The 6,939-nt window shown below is 41.2% G+C and overlaps 1 long non-coding RNA gene across 1 annotated transcript; it reads right to left on the bottom strand.

Moving 5' to 3' along the window:
- Window positions 1–884: 884 nt before the first annotated feature.
- On the bottom strand, window positions 885–5,756 carry LOC123172769 (uncharacterized). Its single transcript, XR_006485706.1, has 8 exons — window positions 5,188–5,756; window positions 4,487–4,903; window positions 3,849–4,261; window positions 3,703–3,758; window positions 3,382–3,466; window positions 3,226–3,283; window positions 1,218–3,152; window positions 885–1,123 (listed from the first exon to the last, which is right to left on the bottom strand). It is a non-coding gene; the product is annotated as an uncharacterized lncRNA (long non-coding RNA).
- Window positions 5,757–6,939: the final 1,183 nt, after the last annotated feature.

Here is a 6,939-nt window from a genome sequence, read left to right as displayed (position 1 = left end):
AATAAATATCAATTTAAAAGCATGATGCAAAATGGACGTACCACCCGTGGCATTGTTTTGCGCTTTTAAAGTTGATCACATTTTTGTTTCGTAGCACAACAAAAATATGGGCTTTAATCTGGCACTGAAAAAAATAGTTGGGCTTTTTTTCGCTATCGGGCTGTAGGATCTACGGGGAGGGGCGTTCGCGTTGGGGGGCCTCTCCTGCCGAACGGATTCATTTGTATTGATCTCTCCTCCAGTACGAACGTCTCGTTCGGTCTGGGGCTCTCCCAGACCGAACGGTCGGGAGATATCGGGGTCCAAATTATTTCCAGTCTTGGGTAGGTCACGAGTCTAGTTTTCCCAGTTTTAGGAATGTTTTCATCCAGTTTCTATTATTTTTCACTATGGATTACCGGTTTTCTTTCCTATGTCTTTTTGTTTTTATTGGTTTTTAAAATTTCTGTAATTTCAAATTGTTCGCTTTTCAATCAAGAAATCTTGACATTCAGTGAGAATGTTCACAACTGTTTTTTTTAATGGTAAAAACATAAAAATGTTTACAATTTGTGTAAATAATTCAGAAAAAGTGTTCGTTACTGATATTTTTTTAAATGTAGTAATGTTACTTTAAAAAATATATATTCATAATATTTAAAACTGTTCATTTTATAGAAATGCACTTTTTTATGTGTTTATACAAACTAAAACCATTTGAAAACCCGTAAAACCAGAGAAATAATGCATTATGTGTGACTAGTAGAACGCCCGTGCGTTGCCACGGGCTTTTTCCCTTTATGATTGCACCTATAAATGAGGAAGCCCGCCATAGTATTACATCTGAGTGATAAATATATAACTCGTTACTCAAATTTCACATGTAGAAAAAATTGAAATCCACTCCACTTACAATGTAATTCAACGATGTATACAAAGAAAGCACTAATAATTACTCCCTTCGTAACGTTTAGTGATCTACACACTCTTGTATTTCTTTGCCGAGGGAGAATCTACTATAAACTAAGATCTACTTGTTGCGCTTGACAAATTTCTATAAAACGTCAGGAATATTGTCTTTTGCTTCGCCCGCATGGTACTTCTACAAGGATAATAAAATCTTCATTCTCAACTCATTACCATCCTGCACGAGCAATATATATAATTAGCATGAAAATTTCATGTGGAAAATGTATGAATGTCCAACATAGAATACTCATCATGCATTGTATACAAACCTGGTTATGTATTTTGTGACCATATATACAATGAGTGTCTCACATTATCTGGATGCCCCTCTATGACTCTGCCATGGTTCCCTCCACGGTGTGTAAACTGAGCATAAACTTTAATCTCCCAACATTTCCACACATGACTAAGGAAATTAAATGAAATAAAAATTAAGACTATTTAGTGATGTTTCTTCAAAAAAAAGATGGCAAAAAGTAGGGGAACCCCCTACTGTGTAATTTTCACTAAAATGAAGGAGGGAAAAGGGGATGAATGTACAAAGTTACATAATTACATAGGGGTAGAGGATACCCCTAAGAGAAAAAGAAAAATTATAGTATAAGGATCAAGAGCTCAAGACAGAGAGGAAATCCAAGCACTCAGAATGGACTTTGGTTTAACTCTATGTGACCAGAGCCATCCAGACAAAGATGTTTGCTTCCCTTAAAAAAATCCTAGCATTCATCTATTTCCAAATATTCCACAACACGAAAGAGATGATCTCCAAGAAACAAGGGTCAGCAATATTGTCTTTAGCTATCTGAAAAAGAGGCATGCTATCTAAACTTGCCCCTAGGAAATATCATACATCACCAACACTGCTGAGCAAATCCGCAATTAAAAAAAATGTTCCCCAGCTTACCATCATCTCTCTAAGTGTACGACTTCCAGGAAAAAGATATGCATCCTACAGAATGTATAAGTTGTATGTTTTCTATTAGATGCGACGAGACCAACACAGCTAAAAAAAATGCAACAACTTATTATTTTGCTACAACAAAGATAATGTTTTTTGTGACAGCAAGAAACATAAATAAGAACACCTACAATGTGTATATATATTAGAAAATCAAACTAAAACAAAGACATGATTAACCGCCCTCTTCCTTAAACTTCTCCTATTTCATTCTACTTGAACTGAAAGCTTGTATGCACCCATACAGCTGAATGCAATGGCAAGAGCATGACTGCAAACTGTTGTTTGAACATGACCTGGGCCTAAAAGGAACTCATCCTTCTTAAGTGCTTCCTAAATATACCTAAGAGCAGTACTCATATTGCTCGCATCCTGGTACATCATCGCCACATTTATAAGAGGTGCTGCAACATCTAGATGATCAGGACCTAATGCTAAACTCAGCACCAGAAATGTACGGGACATGTGTCGCAGCACAAGTTCGGTGTGATTGAACCCATGATAGAACTACTGCTACAAAAAAGTAGACAACTCATAAATGTAACATCCAAAGTTAAATTTTCAAAAAATCTATTGCTTTTTAACCAAGAAATTGGGCCTTCCACTCTTTCTTTTCAATTTTTGGTTTCAAATTGAAAAATAAGTTCATTTATGGCAACATGAATCGACGGCCATTACGAAGAATAAGCACAAATAAACTTAATCAAATTACATGCCTCTATCTGGACGGTATAGACCAAGGCATCGCTCATTTATGTTACGCTCTCTGTGTTGCTGCACAATTGCTCTTGCTGGGTCGCCGGTATGGGACAAAACCATAGCAAAGGTAATTGAGGCAAAACAATACACATAAAGAGAAGGATTTCAATAGAAGTTTGTTCGCAAAAAGAAATTGTTAATACGTTCACAGTAACAAAGATAAGTTGTTTCAATTAGGAATATCGTTTCATAGGAAATCTTCTTATCTAATCATCTTCATAGTAACTCGCATGTTTGCAGACATATATGTGATATTGCAATATATTCTTAATAATGTCTCTCATACTGGTTTATCTAAGAAACATTTCAAACAATACATTTATAGTAAGCATGGTCAACACAAATCTGAAAATTGTGTTCAAGAGGGTTTAGGATCTCAACATATGAATTTCCTGGTAAAAGAAAATACTAATAATTAATCATGTATGAGTAAGTTTGTGTGTTACTGATAATAGTCCGCATCATCCTTGTGCATGGGACCATTGGTCTGCAATAAGCATTGATCAGGAGTAAATAACAGAAGTTCGGAGGATTCTCATGCTAAGATAGATGTATTATACCTGTTGAAGTAGGGAAAAAGCTTCAAGAAGATAGTGCATAGGCCTCATTTAGGGTTCCCTGAAATGCATGAACAAGAATTTGCAAAATTCATACATTGAAATATTAAATAGGTATACAAGTCATTTAGAACAAGACGATATATGAAATTTATATACCTCAGCCATCCGGATTTTCCCGGCTTCCATAAGCTTCTGTGCATCAGTACAGGTAGGAACTGTGTGCTTAACATCTGGTTCCAACCTATTAAATGAAGAATATTTGGTATGTCAAACAAATAAGATCACACCATAATTTTGACAGGCACTATATACTACGTGGAACATGATGATTCTAAAAACAGGTCAACATTTGGTAAAAGAGAAAGTGACGAGAAGAGCAACGGAAACTCAGAACAACATAAAATTTTCTCTTTGTCAAGACCAAACCAACCATCACCCGACAAATACAATTATAATGTAAGTCTGAACATAGCTAACCTTTTGGCACAGATTGTGGAGAACTGCAACTCTTTTAGCCCCAATTCTCGCATCATCTGGTGCTTCAAACAAAAAAAAAACGAAGTCGGTTAGCCATAGTGTTTGATAAAAAACTGAAAACGTAAAGAAATAGTAACTGCCCATACCTGGTATTTATGTTTCGCGAGTATCAGACCAAACTCCGTCAGATGTTAGCCGGGAATATGCAGATTGACCCTTTCTTGAAGAAGCTGACTGACTTGATTTCTAAATGTATACCAGCAAAAGATTAAAATACTCCCTCTGTTCCTAAATGTATGACGTTTTGGTATTTTAATTTGAACTACCAAAACTTCATATAGGAACAGAGAGAGTAGTAAACTAAGCTCCAGATAAAGTTCCACAGTGCATAGCAACATCAGAGGATTGCTTGTGATTGGATAGCATACCTTTTGGGTTTTCGACTGCGGGCTGCCAGTACTGCCTTTTGTTGAAGCAGCCAAAACTTTGCCAAAGAAACAATCAAGAAATGAGCAACAACAGGTGCAATATTATGGTCTGGGCTTTGCCTCATTATGTCCTGGAGTAGGACGAGCGCATGATGGTTAATAAAATAATATTCTAACACCATAACTGAGTTGAACATAGCAACAAATTAAAAACCTGCGATTTTGAGATTCCTATGACAGAAAGAATTACACGTTAATTATGTGATGTAAGCTAACCCACAATATGGATATCACAACAGTACGATGAGATGAAACTGACAAAACAGAGTGAAGGAGAAGGCATTTGCATCATGCACCTTCTCTGGTACAGAGTGTTGTACTACGTGAAGTAGAAGTTGACGTCGAGGTCAGCTCTCCCAAGGGACCAGCAGCGCTAGGGCCCGCTGCAGCCCTATCTTGGCCATCCGAAGCCAATCTTGCCGCAACGCCTCCTCCTCCTTGCTGCTAGCGCCACCAGGGAGGGCGCAGGGCGCCACATGCGTGCCGCCGTTGCTGTGGGAACCCGCTGCCAGCCAACCTCCGGCGAACGCCGCCACGTCGGTGAGCCCCTTTTCGGGTCCCTCCTTCCTCCTCCCATATCTCCTCTGATTCCTCGCCACGCCATTGATGCAGGACGCCGCCGCCGCCGGTTCTTCGACATGCAGAACGGAAGGAGCACCTCCAGCTGACCCCTGTGCAGCTCTTCATCTGACCTCAAATAGATAGATTACAACCTACAACTCAAACAAATAGATCACACGAATTTGCTTGAGAAGTTTGTACCGCCAAAAGAAAGAAAATCTTGAAAAGAAACACCAATATCACTAAACTTTACCCCAACACAATTGCAGATCCTTTGCCACTTCTTTCATTATAATCAAACAAGAATTCAGAATATACCATAATGCAAATTACAAAAATTAGGGAGTAGCTTGAGGCCTGATTGAGTCGTAGGGGGAGATTAGAGCAGCAGGGAAGAGGTAGCAAGCTAAGAGGAACATCTGCCCGTGGTGCTCACCGTCGACGCCGTAGGGGGCAGGTTGTTGACATCCACCTGTACCTCCGTGTAATTCCCGACCTCCTCCTTGTCCGCCGCCGTATCTCCTTCCATCATGAAGCCTACCCCGTTCTCCTCATCTTTCTACGCCCCGACTCTCTGCTCTGACTACGCCCATGGTTCACCACGACAACGAGCGCCTGCTCCGTCCACTCGCACGCGATCTCGCCCGGGGCTCTGTCGGTTGAACCCACCTTGTTCTGTCCGCCGTCAGCGGAGGGGGTGGGTAGGGGACGTTTGCCGGAGCACGGACGAGGAGCAGCCACACTCACGGTCGTTGCTGCCAGCATTTGATGGAGGAAGATGGGGGAGGGGAGGTGGATACCCCATGCGCTGCGCGGCGAGGCGCGGTGGCGACCCCGGCCATGGGTCCCGATCGATCTGCCTCGTGGAGTGGAGGCAGGTCGCTGACGGGAGGGAGGAGAACAGGATGGTGTGCGTCTGCGGCACGGGCAGGGGAGGTCAGCGGTGGCTAGGGTTTGCGGGACGCGATTGGACTTTCTCTCGGGGATTTTTTTCGCTAGTTTTTGTTCGTGCGTGCGAGGGGATGCGAGGGGAATACCTGGAGGCATCGTTGGTTGGTTGGGTTCTTTTTTCGTGGACCGGAACTGGGAGGTGGGAGGAGAGACGAAAATAAACTAGTGAAAGGTGGGACAAAAATAAACCGTGGAGGCTATTCATCAACTCAGACATTAGGAGTAGAGATAAAACCGGCACACACAAAGGAACCACCTGGCGACAGAAAATGGACCTGCCCATCTATGTCATTATGTGTCTTTGCTTGACAGTTTGACACAGCGTGATAAATAGGAGATCCCCTAAAATATTATTAAAAAAGAAGCAAATAACAGAGTACCCTCTAGATGGCCATCCCAAGGGGGCTCGTGAGGCGTGCTGGGGCAAGCTACGTGGCATGCAGGGAGATAGCTAGCGAGCGCCGAGAGCTTGGTGATATTTTTTCTCTGAGGGGTATGATAGGAGACTAGCTAATTTTCTTTCTCCAATACATCAACGTAAATTGATACTTTGTGTTCTGTGTGTGGGGGGGGGGGGGGGCAATTTTCTGGGCTATCTGAAAAATTAGAAACAAAGCCTATTTTGAAAGCACATTCTCTTATGACCCTATTGTGCTAATATTCAAATTATGTTATAACTTGAAAGATCAAGGCATATTGCAGAAAAGCAGAAGAGGAAAACTTTCAGGAGTCGAGAAGATTAAGGAGGTAATGCATGAGGTGTATGCAAGACGCCATGGGTGGAATCCGATGATGCCCAGGATTGTGAGTGACCTTCGACGCGGTGATAGTTGTTCGCCCTCCTCTCATCTGTCAACGGCTTCTGAAAGAAGACGCGTTTAAATTATTTACCAAACTTAGAATTAAAATACCACTGGACTAATTTTGACCAACTTGCTTGGTAATGTCAAGATGGATGCTTCCAGGGAAGATAGGAGGGAACAGATGCGCTGCAACATTGTCAAAAGTTTGATTCTGGAATAACGGAAAATGTAAGCATGCTCAGCGGCGCAAGCAAGGGCAAAACCCAATCAGATCTTAAAAGTATTATTCTGGAAGAAATATGCAAAAAATATTATCCACGCTTAGTTTCAGAGTTATATTTCATACCTAAGAAGGACCAACATGTGTTTGATTGAACATCTAGAATGGACCCTATCTTATGTCTGACAGCCGATTTGTGCTTATATTAGGTGTA

The sequence above is a fragment of the Triticum aestivum genome, chromosome 1D (genome assembly GCF_018294505.1).
Source record: "Triticum aestivum cultivar Chinese Spring chromosome 1D, IWGSC CS RefSeq v2.1, whole genome shotgun sequence".
NCBI lineage: Eukaryota > Viridiplantae > Streptophyta > Magnoliopsida > Poales > Poaceae > Triticum > Triticum aestivum.
Note: the sequence above shows the minus strand (reverse complement) of the source record. Positions and strands in the feature narration are given on the sequence as shown.